Raw genomic sequence first — 12703 nt, 5'->3', positions numbered from 1 at the left:
AGTCTCATATATGGTGCTGTGTCAAAGGCTTTTTGACAATCCAAAAACATGCAGTCTGCCCATCCCTCTCTTTCATGCCTGATTTTTGTTGCCTGATCATAGAATTCAATCAATCCGGTGAGGCATGATCTGCTATCCCTGACCCCATGCTGAGGTTGTGATACAAAGTTCTTCCGCTCCAGATGTTCACTAGCTTTTTTTCGCACAATCTTCTCCATCATCTTACATGGTATGCAGGTAAGTGACACTGGCCTGTAGTTCAGTACCTCCTGTCTGTCACTCTCCTTGAATATTGGGACTACGTTAGTCGTCTTCCAAATTTTTGGCAATTCACCTGTTACTGGTGATTTGTTATACACCATGGTGAGTGGCTGGTACAGAGCTTCTACTCCTTCCTTCAGTATCCATGGTGAGATTCCATCCGGGCCTACAGCCTTTGTCATTTCCAACTCTTGCAGACACTTCCTCACCTCCCCACTGGTAATCCCAAACTCAACTAGTGGTGATTGGTTAGATATTCCCTCTCCTATCTCTGGGACTTCCCCTACCTCTACTGTGAAGACCTCCTGGAATTTCTTATTGAGTTCTTCACACACTTCCTTGTCGTTTGTAGTGAATTTGCCAGCTCCTATCCTCAATTTCATTACCTGTTTATTCACTGTTGTTTTTCTTCTGATGTTGCTGTGCAGCAATTTAGGTTGGGTCTTTGCCTTGCTTGCTATGTCATTTTCATATTGTCTTTCTGCCTCTTTTCTCACCCTGACGTATTCATTCCTGGCGCTCTGGTATCTTTCTCTGCTCACTTGTGTCCTATTATTTCTATAGTTTCTCCACGCCCTTTTACTAGTTCCTTTCCTATCTTACATCTCCGATTAAACCATGGATTTCTCGTCTGCATTTAATTTTTTTTGCCTTTTGGATTGGGACGAACTTGTCTGCTATCTCCTTACACTTCTGCGTGATGTAGTCCATCATGTGTTGGGCTGTCTTTTCTCTGTGCTCTGTTTATCAAGTTATATCTGTTAGGAATTTTCTTATCTCTCCATAGTATCCCTTTTGGAATGCCAGCCTCTTCTTTTCGGTGCCCTTGAGTACATCTATCTTTCTTCGACCAGATACTCAAACATCAAAACGCTGTGATCGCTCATTCCTATTGGGACCTCGAACCCGATTTCCTTAATATCAGAATCATTCTGTGTGACAACTAGGTCGAGTCTCACTTGTTCAACATTGCCTCTCATTCTCGTTGAACCCTTGACATCCTCACTTAAAAGTTTCTTGTCGTCACTTCCAACAGTTTAGCTCTCCATGTTCCCTCACCTCCGTGTGGTTCCCTGTTATCCCAGTCTATCCTTCCGTGATTGAAGTCCCCCATGATGACCAAATGGGATCTATTTCTACAGTCAGCAGAAGCTGCTTTCTCAATTATAGTGTTGACTGCCCTGTTGATTCTGTTTTACTCTTGCGTGGGTCTTCTGTCGTGTTGTGGAGAGTTATATATCACTGCTACTGTGTATGTGTGTGTGTATGTGTGTGTGTGTGTGTGTGTGTGTGTGTGTGTGTGTGTGTGTGTGTGTGTGTGTGTGTGTGTGTACTTACCTAGTTGTGTGTGCACTTACCTAGTTGTGCTTGCGGGGGTTGAGTTCTGGCTCTTTGGTCCCGCCTCTCAACTGTCAATCAACTAATGTACAGGTTCCTGAGCCTACTGGGCTCTATCATATAAACACATGAAGCTTTGTCTGGAGTCAGCCTCCACCACATCACTGCCTAATGCATTCCATTTGTCAACTACTCACTCAGAACTCAAAAAATTCTTTCTAACGTCTCTATGGCTATTTGGGCACTCAATTTCTACCTGTGTCCCCTAGTGCGTGTACCCCTTGTGGTAAATAGCCTGTCTTTATCTACCCTATCAACATCTCTGAGAATCTTGTATGTGATGATCATGTCCCGTCTAACTCTTCTGTCTCCCAATGATGTGAGGTTTAATTCCCGTAGTCTCTCCTCGTAGCTCATACCCCTCAGTTCGGGTACTAATCTGGTGGCAAACCTAAGAACCTTTTCCAGATTAGTCTTACGCTTGACTAGATATGGACTCCATGCTGGAGCCGCATACTCCAGGATTGGTCTGACATATGTGGTAAACAAAGTTCTAAAAGATTCCTTACATAGGTTTCTAAAGGCCGTTCTTATGTTAGCCAACCTGGTATATGCTGCTGATGTTATCCTCTTGATATGAGCTTCAGGGGACAGGTTTGGCGTGAAATCAACCCCCCAGGTCTTTCTTTCTCAAGACTCTTGAAGGATTTCATCTCCCAAATGATACCTTGTATCTGGTCTCCTGCTCCCTACACCTATCTTCATTACATTGCATTTGCTTCGGTTAAACTCTAACAACCATTTGTTCGACCATTCCTGCAGCTTGTCCAGGTCTTCTTGAAGCCTCAAGCTGTCCTCCTCTGTCTTAAGCCTTCTCATAATTGTGGCGTCGTCAGCAAACATTGAGAGGAATGAATGTGTGTGTGTGTGTGTGTGTGTGTGTGTGTGTGTGTGTGTGTGTGTGTGTGTGTTTACTAGTTGTGTTTTTGAGGGGGTTGAGCTCTGCTCTTTCGGCCCGCCTCTCAACTGTCAATCAACTGTTTACCAACAACTTTTTTTTTTTTTTTTTTCAACACCACACACACACACACACACCCCAGGAAGCAGCCCGTGACAGCTGACTAACTCCCAGGTACCTATTTACTGCTAGGTAACAGGGGCACTTAGGATGAAAGAAACTTTGCCCATTTGTTTCTGCCTCGTGCGGGAATCGAACCCGCGCCACAGAATTACGAGTCCTGCGCCTTATCCACCAGGCTACGAGGCCCCGTAGGGGCCTCGTAGTGTGTGTGTGTGTGTGTGTGTGTGTGTGTGTGTGTGTGTGTGTGTGTGTGTGTGTGTGTGTGTGTGTGTGTGTGTGTGTGTGTGTGTGTGTGTGTGTGTGTGTGTGCGTGTGTGTGTGTGTACTCACCTAATTGTACTCACCTAATTGTGCTTGCGGTGGTTGAGCTTTGGCTCTTTGGTCCCGCCTTTCAACTGTCAATCAACTGGTGTACAGATTCCTGAGCCTACTGGGCTCTATCATATCTACACTTGAAACTGTGTATGGAGTCAGCCTTCCCCACATCACTTCCTTGTGCATTCCATTTATTAACTACTCTGACACTGAAAAAATTCTTTCTAACGTCTCTGTGGCTCATCTGGGTAATAAGTTTCCACCTGTGTCCCCTTGTTCGTGTCCCACCCGTGCTGAAGAGTTTGTCTTTGTCCACCCTGTCAATTCCCCTGAGAATTTTGTAGGTGGTTATCATGTCTCCCCTTACTCTTCTGTTTTCCAGGGATGTGAGGTTCAGCTCCTTTAGCCTTTCCTCGTAGCTCAATCCTCTCAGTTCCGGGACGAGCCTGGTGGCATACCGCTGAATCTTCTCTAACTTTGTCTTGTGTTTAACTAGGTATGGACTCCAGGCTGGAGCTGCATACTCCAGGATTGGTCTTACATAAGTGGTAAGTGTGTGCGTGTGTGTGTGTGTGTGTGTGTGTGTGTGTGTGTGTGTGTGTGTGTGTATGTGTGTGTGTGTGTGTGTGTGTGTGTGTGTGTGTGTGTGTGTGTGTGTGTGTGTGTGTGTGTGTGTGTGTGTGTGTGTGTGTGTGTGTGTGTGTGTGTGTGTGTGTGTGTGTGTACTCACCTAGTTGTGTTTGTGGGGGTTAAGCTCTGGCTCTTTGGTCCCGCCTCTCAACCGTCAATCAACAGGTGTACAGATTCCTGAGCCTATTGGGCTCTATCATATCTACACTTGAAACTGTGTATGGAGTCAGCCTCGACCACATCACTTCCTAATGCATTCCATTTGTCAACCACTCTGACACTAAAAAAGTTCTTTCTAATATCTCTGTGGCTCATTTGGGCGCTCAGTTTCCACCTGTGTCCCCTTGTGCGTGTGCCCCTTGTGTTAAATAGCCTGTCTTTATCTACCCTATCAATCCCCTTGAGAATCTTGAATGTAATGATCATGTCCCTCTAACTCTTCTGTCTACCAGCGAAGTGAGGTTCAATTCCCGCAGTCTCTCCTCGTAGCTCATACCTCTCAGCTCGGGTACAAGTCTGGTGGCAAATCTTTGAACCTTTTCCAGTTTAGTCTTGTCCTTGACTAGATATGGACACCATGCTGGGGCTGCATACTCCAGAATTGGCCTGACATATGTGGTATACAAAGTTCTGAATGATTCTTTACACAAATTTCTGAATGCCGTTCGTATGTTGGCCAGCCTGGCATATGCCGCTGATGTTATTCTCTTGATATGTGCTGCAGGAGACAGGTCTGGCGTGATATCAACTCCCAAGTCTTTTTCTTTCTCTGACTCCTGAAGGATTTCCTCTCCCAGATGATACCTTGTATTTGGTCTCCTGCTCCCTACACCTATCTTCATTACATTACATTTGGTTGGGTTGAACTCTAACAACCACTTGTTCGACCATTCCTTCAGTTTGTCTAGGTCTTCTTGAAGCCTCAAACAGTCCTCTTCTGTCTTAATCCTTCTCATAATTTTGGCATCATCCGCAAACATTGAGAGAAATGAATCTATACCCTCCGGGAGATCATTTACATATATCAGAAACAAGATAGGACCGAGTACAGAGCCCTGTGGGACCCCACTGGTGACTTCACGCCAATGAGAGGTCTCACCCCTCACCGTAACTCTCTGCTTCCTATTGCTTAGGTACTCCCTTATCCACTGGAGCACCTTACCAGCTACACCTGCCTGTCTCTCCAGTTTATGTACCAGCCTCTTATGCGGTACTGTGTCAAAGGTTTCCGACAATCCAAGAAAATGCAGTCCGCCCAGCCCTCTCTTTCTTGCTTAATCTGTGTCACCTGATCATAGAATTCTATTAAGCCAGTCAGGCAAGATTTACCCTCCCTGAACCCATGTTGTGGATTTGTCACGAAGTCCCTTCTCTCCAGATGTGCTACCAGGATTTTTCTCACGATCTTCTCCATCACCTTGCATGGTATACAAGTCAAGGATACTGGCCTGTAGTTCAGTGCCTCTTGCCTGTCGCCCTTTTTGTATATTGGGACCACATTCGCCGTCTTCCATATATCTGGTAGGTCTCCCGTCTCCAGTGACCTACTATACACTATGGAGAGTGGCAAGTAAAGTGCCTCTGCACACTCTTTCAGTACCCATGGCGAGATCCCGTCTGGACCAACAGCCTTTCTAACATCCAGATCCAGCAGGTGACTCTTGCCCTCCTCTCTCGTAATTTCAAACTCTTCCAAGGCCGCCTGGTTTACGTCCCTTTCTCCTAGCACAGTGACCTTTGTGTGTGTGTGTGTGTGTGTGTGTGTGTGTGTGTGTGTGTGTGTGTGTGTGTGTGTGTTTACTAGTTGTGTTTACTAGTTGTGTTTTTGCGGGGGTTGAGCTTTGCTCTTTCGGCCCGCCTCTCAACTGTCAATCAACTGTTTACTAACTACTTTTTTTTTTTTTTTTTTTTTTTTTTTTTTTTTTTTTTTTTTTTTTTTTTTTTTTTTTTTTTCCACACACCACACACACACACACACACCCCAGGAAGCAGCCCGTGGCAGCTGACTAACTCCCAGGTACCTATTTACTGCTAGGTAACAGGGGCACTTAGGGTGAAAGAAACTTTGCCCAATTGTTTCTGCCTCGTGCGGGAATCGAACCCGCGCCACAGAATTACGAGTCCTGTGCGCTATCCACCAGGCTACGAGGCCCCGGGTGTGTGTGTGACCACCAGGCTACGAGTGTGTGTGTGTGACAGTTGAGAGGCGGGACCAAAGAGCCAAAGCTCAACCCCCGCAAGCACAATTAGGTGAGTACAATTAGGTGAGTACACACACACAAAGAAATAGTTCAACAAGTGGCTACTAAAGTTCAACCCAATTAAATGTAAGGTAATGAAACTAGGTGGAGGAAATAGGAAATGTGTGTGTGTGTGTGTGTGTGTGTGTGTGTGTGTGTGTGTGTGTGTGTGTGTGTGTGTGTGTGTGTGTGTGTGTGTGTGTGTACTCACCTAGTACTCACCTAGTTGTGTTTGCGGGGGTTGAGCTCTGGCTCTTTGGTCCCGCCTCTCAACCGTCAATCAACAGGTGTACAGATTCATGAGCCTATCGGGCTCTGTCATATCTACACTTGAAACTGTGTATGGAGTCAGCCTCCACCACATCACTTCCTAATGCATTCCATTTGTCAACCACTCTGACACTAAAAAAGTTCTTTCTAATATCTCTGTGGCTCATTTGGGCACTCAGTTTCCACCTGTGTCCCCTTGTGCGTGTTCCCCTTGTGTTAAATAGACTGTCTTTATCTACCCTATCAATCCCCTTCAGAATCTTGAATGTGGTGATCATGTCCCCCCTAACTCTTCTGTCTTCCAGCGAAGTGAGGTTTAATTCCCGTAGTCTCTCCTCGTAGCTCATACCTCTCAGCTCGGGTACTAGTCTGGTGGCAAACCTTTGAACCTTTTCCAGTTTAGTCTTATCCTTGACTAGATATGGACTCCATGCTGGGGCTGCATACTCCAGGATTGGCCTGACATATGTGGTATACAAAGTTCTGAATGATTCTTTACGCAAGTTTCTGAATGCCGTTCGTATGTTGGCCAGCCTGGCATATGCCGCTGATGTTATTCTCTTGATATGTGCTGCAGGAGACAGGTCTGGCGTGATATCAACTCCCAAGTCTTTTTCTTTCTCTGATTCCTGAAGGATTTCCTCTCCCAGATGATACCTTGTATTTGGTCTCCTGCTCCCTACACCTATCTTCATTACATTACATTTGGTTGGGTTGAACTCTAACAACCACTTGTTCGACCATTCCTTCAGTTTGTCTAGGTCTTCTTGAAGCCTCAAACAGTCCTCTTCTGTCTTAATCCTTCTCATAATTTTGGCATCATCCGCAAACATTGAGAAAAATGAATCTATACCCTCCGGGAGATCATTTACAAATATCAGAAACAAGATAGGACCGAGTACAGAGCCCTGTGGGACCCCACTGGTGACTTCACGCCAATCAGAGGTCTCACCCCTCACCGTAACTCTCTGCTTCCTATTGCTTAGGTACTCCCTTATCCACTGGAGCACCTTACCAGCTACACCTGCCTGTCTCTCCAGTTTATGTACCAGCCTCTTATGCGGTACTGTGTCAAAGGTTTCCGACAATCCAAGAAAATGCAGTCCGCCCAGCCCTCTCTTTCTTGCTTAATCTGTGTCACCTGATCATAGAATTCTATTAAGCCAGTCAGGCAAGATTTACCCTCCCTGAACCCATGTTGTCGATTTGTCACGAAGTCCCTTCTCTCCAGATGTGCTACCAGGATTTTTCTCACGATCTTCTCCATCACCTTGCATGGTATACAAGTCAAGGATACTGGCCTGTAGTTCAGTGCCTCTTGCCTGTCGCCCTTTTTGTATATTGGGACCACATTCGCCGTCTTCCATATATCTGGTAGGTCTCCCGTCTCCAGTGACCTACTATACACTATGGAGAGTGGCAAGTAAAGTGCCTCTGCACACTCTTTCAGTACCCATGGCGAGATCCCGTCTGGACCAACAGCCTTTCTAACATCCAGATCCAGCAGGTGTCTCTTGCCCTCCTCTCTCGTAATTTCAAACTCTTCCAAGGCCGCCTGGTTTACGTCCCTTTCTCCTAGCACAGTGACCTTTGTGTGTGTGTGTGTGTGTGTGTGTGTGTGTGTGTGTGTGTGTGTGTGTGTGTGTGTGTGTGTGTGTGTGTGTGTGTGTGTTTACTAGTTGTGTTTACTAGTTGTGTTTTTGCGGGGGTTGAGCTTTGCTCTTTCGGCCCGCCTCTCAACTGTCAATCAACTGTTTACTAACTACTATTTTTTTTTTTTTTTCCCACACACCACACACACACCCCCCAGGAAGCAGCCCGTGACAGCTGACTAACTCCCAGGTACCTATTTACTGCTAGGTAACAGGGGCACTTAGGGTGAAAGAAACTTTGCCCAATTGTTTCTGCCTCGTGCGGGAATCGAACCCGCGCCACAGAATTACGAGTCCTGTGCGCTATCCACCAGGCTACGAGGCCCCGGGTGTGTGTGTGACCACCAGGCTACAAGTGTGTGTGTGTGACAGTTGAGAGGCGGGACCAAAGAGCCAAAGCTCAACCCCCGCAAGCACAATTAGGTGAGTACAATTAGGTGAGTACACACACACAAAGAAATAGTTCAACAAGTGGCTACTAAAGTTCAACCCAATTAAATGTAAGGTAATGAAACTAGGTGGAGGAAATAGGAAATGTGTGTGTGTGTGTGTGTGTACTCACCTAATTGTACTCACCTAATTGTGCTTGCGGGGGATGAGCTCTGGCTCTTTGGTCCCGCCTCTCAACCGTCAATCAACTGGTGTACAGATTCCTGAGCCTATTGGGCTCTATCATATCTACATTTGAAACTGTGAATGGAGTCAGCCTCCACCACATCACTTCCTAATGCATTCCATTTGCTAACTTTCTGACACTGAAAAAGTTCTTTCTAACGTCTCTGTGGCTCATTTGGGTACTCAGCTTCCACCTGTGTCCCCTTGTTCGCGTCCCACCAGTGTTGAAAAGTTCGTCCTTGTTTACCCGGTCGATTCCCCTGAGGATTTTGTAGGTTGTGATCATGTCCCCCCTTACTCTTCTGTCTTCCAGTGTCGTGAGGTGCATTTCCCGCAGCCTTTCCTCATAACTCATGCCTCTTAGTTCTGGGACTAGTCTAGTAGCATACCTTTGGACTTTTTCCAGCTTCGTCTTGTGCTTGACAAGGTACGGGCTCCATGCTGGGGCCGCATACTCCAGGATTGGTCTTACATATGTGGTGTACAAGATTCTGAATGATTCCTTACACAGGTTCCTGAACGCCGTTCTGATGTTAGCCAGCCTCGCATATGCCGCAGACGTTATTCTCTTTATGTGGGCTTCAGGAGACAGGTTTGGTGTGATATCAACTCCTAGATCTTTCTCTCTGTCTGTTTCATTAAGTACTTCATCTCCTATTCTGTATCCTGTGCCTGGCCTCCTGTTTCCACTGCCTAGTTTCATTACTTTGCATTTACTCGGGTTGAACTTCAACAGCCATTTGTTGGACCATTCACTCAGTCTATCCAGGTCATCTTGTAGCCTCCTACTATCATCCTCTGTTTCAATCCTCCTCATAATTTTTGCATCGTCGGCAAACATTGAGAGGAACGAATCTATACCCTCTGGGAGATCATTTACATATACCAGAAACAGTATAGGTCCAAGGACTGACCCCTGCGGGACTCCACTTGTGACGTCTCGCCAATCTGAGACCTCACCCCTCACACAGACTCGTTGTCTCCTGTTGCTTAGGTATTCCTCTATCCACCGGAGTACCTTCCCTCTCACTCCAGCCTGCATCTCCAACTTTCGCACTAGCCTCTTGTGTGGCACTGTATCAAAGGCTTTCTGACAATCCAAAAATATGCAGTCTGCCCACCCTTCTCTTTCTTGCCTTATTTTTGTTGCCTGGTCGTAGAATTCAAGTAACCCTGTGAGGCAGGACCTGCCATCCCTGAACCCATGTTGATGCTGTGTTACAAAGTTCCTTCGCTCCAGATGCTCCACTAGTTTTTTCGCACAATCTTCTCCATCAGCTTGCATGGTATGCAGGTTAGGGACACTGGCCTGTAGTTCAGTGCCTCCTGTCTATCCCCTTTCTTGTATATCGGGACTACGTTAGCTGCTTTCCAAGTATCTGGCAGTTCCCCTGTTGCCAGTGATTTGTTATACACTATGGAGAGTGGTAGGCTCAGTTCTCTTGCTCCTTCCTTTAGAACCCAAGGGGAGATTCCATCTGGGCCTATAGCCTTCGTCACGTCCAACTCTTGTAAACACTTCCTTACTTCCCCACTGGTAATCTCAAACTCTTCCAGTGGTTCCTGGTTAGCTATTCCCTCACTTACCTCTGGAATTTCTCCTTGTTCAAAGGTGAAGACCTCCTGGAATTTCTTATTCAATTCCTCACACACTTCCTTGTCATTTGTAGTGAATCCTTCCGCCCCTATCCTTAATCTCATAACCTGTTCCTTTACTGTTGTTTTTCTCCTAATGTGGCTATGCAACAATTTAGGCTGAGTCTTTGCCTTGCTTGCGATGTCATTTTCGTATTGTCTTTCTGCCTCTCTTCTCATCCTGACATATTCATTCCTGGCATTCTGGTATCTTTCTCTGCTCTCCAGTGTCCTGTTATTCCTATAGTTTCTCCATGCCCTTTTACTTTGCTGCTTAGCTAGCCTACATCTTTGATTAAACCATGGGTTTCTCATCTTCATTTCTCTGTTTTCCTTTTGGACTGGGACAAACTTGTTTGCTGCGTCCTTGCACTTCTGCGTGATGTAATCCATCATATCTTGGGCCGTCTTTCCCCTGAGCTCTGTTTCCCATGCTATATCTGTTAGGAATTTTCTTATCCCCTCATAGTTTCCCTTTCGGTATGCTAACCTTTTGGTTTCGGTATCCCTCCTCGAGTTCAATAACCCTTCTTCAATCAAGTACTCAAACACCAGTACACTGTGGTCGCTCATTCCTACTGGGTCCTCAAAACCGATTTCTCTTATGTCGGAGTCGTTCAGAGTGAAGACTAGGTCGAGTCTCGCTGGTTCGTCATTGCCTCTCATCCTTGTGGGTTCTCCGACATGCTGCGTTAAAAAGTTGCTTGTCACCACCTCCAATAGTTTGGCTCTCCACGTATCCTCGCCTCCATGCGGTTCCTTGTTCTCCCAGTCAATCTTTCCGTGATTGAAGTCGCCCATGATGAGCAGGTGGGATCTATTTCTACAGGCAGCAGAGGCTGCCCTCTCAATTATAGTGTTAACTGCCTTGTTGTTGTTTTCATACTCTTGACTGGGTCTCCTGTCATTTGGTGGAGGGTTGTATATTACTGCTACTACTATTCTTGGTCCTCCCATTGTTATGGTGCCTGCTATGTAGTCTCTGAACTCCTCACAGCCCGGGATGGCCATCTCCTTAAAACTCCATTCCCTTCTCATGAGTAGGGCCACTCCGCCTCCTCCTCTACCTTCCCTCTCTTTCCTTATTACTGTATACTCCTGGGGAAACACGGCATTCGTTATGATTCCAGAGAGTTTTGTTTCAGTGAGTCCGATTACATCTGGGTTAACTTCTTGTGCTCTTTCCCTTAGTTCACTTGTCTTGCTTGTGATCCCATCTATGTTCGAGTACATCACCCTGAAACTGACTCTCTTCTGCTTCTTTTCTGGGGGGGACCTTTGGGATCTGGGGTGAGTGGGAGCTGGGGGGACCTGGCACGGGGGGATTGGTGGAGGAGGGAGGGCTTGGGGTGGTGGGGGAGAGGGGGAGGGTACAGGGGGTGGATAAGAGGGGGAGGGTACAGGGGGTGGATAAGAGGGGGAGGGTACAGGGGGTGGATAAGAGGGGGAGGGTACAGGGGGTGGGTAAGAGAGGGAGGGTTGGGGAAGCATGGGGGGAGGAGAGGCTGTGGGGGATAGGGGAGATGGGGGGGCTTGGGGGGAGAGAAAAGGGTGGAGGGCTTGGGGGGCGTGGGGGAAAAGGGAGGGCTGAGGTGGGTGAGGAAGAGGGGAGGGTTTAGGGGAGTGGGGGAGAGGGGAAGACTTAGGTGGGGTGGGGGAGAGTGGGGGGCTTAGGGGGGAGGGGGAGAAGGGAGGGCATGGGGGTGGGAGAGACGGGAAGGCATGTGGGAGAAGGGAGGGCATGGGGGATGGGGGAGAAGGGAGGTCCTGGGGAGAGGGGTGAGGGGGAGAAGGGGGGTGAGTGGGGGGAGGGGGTGGGTGGGGGGAGGGTGCCCTAGGTCGGTACTTAGTGGGGGGCTGACAGGGGATGTGTGTGTGTGTGTGTGTGTGTGTGTGTGTGTGTGTGTGTGTGTGTGTGTGTGTGTGTGTGTGTGTGTGTGTGTGTGTGTGTGTGTGTGTGTGTGTGTGTGTGTACTCACCTAGTACTCACCTAGTTGTGTTTGCGGGGGTTGAGCTCTGGCTCTTTGGTCCCGCCTCTCAACCGTCAATCAACAGGTGTACAGATTCATGAGCCTATCGGGCTCTGTCATATCTACACTTGAAACTGTGTATGGAGTCAGCCTCCACCACATCACTTCCTAATGCATTCCATTTGTCAACCACTCTGACACTAAAAAAGTTCTTTCTAATATCTCTGTGGCTCATTTGGGCACTCAGTTTCCACCTGTGTCCCCTTGTGCGTGTTCCCCTTGTGTTAAATAGACTGTCTTTATCTACCCTATCAATCCCCTTCAGAATCTTGAATGTGGTGATCATGTCCCCCCTAACTCTTCTGTCTTCCAGCGAAGTGAGGTTTAATTCCCGTAGTCTCTCCTCGTAGCTCATACCTCTCAGCTCGGGTACTAGTCTGGTGGCAAACCTTTGAACCTTTTCCAGTTTAGTCTTATCCTTGACTAGATATGGACTCCATGCTGGGGCTGCATACTCCAGGATTGGCCTGACATATGTGGTATACAAAGTTCTGAATGATTCTTTACACAAGTTTCTGAATGCCGTTCGTATGTTGGCCAGCCTGGCATATGCCGCTGATGTTATCCGCTTGATATGTGCTGCAGGAGACAGGTCTGTGTGTGTGTGTATGTGTGTGTGTGTGTGTGTGTGTATAT

At 47.2% G+C, this 12703-nt stretch overlaps 1 protein-coding gene and 1 non-coding gene across 2 annotated transcripts in view; both read right to left on the bottom strand.

Moving 5' to 3' along the window:
- LOC138357325 (uncharacterized) overlaps positions 1-12703 on the bottom strand; it is a 909843-nt gene that overhangs the window by 189126 nt on the left and 708014 nt on the right. The window lies entirely within an intron of this gene.
- Positions 2795-2865, bottom strand: TRNAT-CGU (transfer RNA threonine (anticodon CGU)). Its single transcript has one exon. It is a non-coding gene; the product is annotated as a tRNA-Thr (tRNA).

This window comes from Procambarus clarkii, chromosome 7 (genome assembly GCF_040958095.1).
Source record: "Procambarus clarkii isolate CNS0578487 chromosome 7, FALCON_Pclarkii_2.0, whole genome shotgun sequence".
Taxonomy (NCBI): Eukaryota; Metazoa; Arthropoda; class Malacostraca; order Decapoda; family Cambaridae; genus Procambarus; species Procambarus clarkii.
Note: the sequence above shows the minus strand (reverse complement) of the source record. Positions and strands in the feature narration are given on the sequence as shown.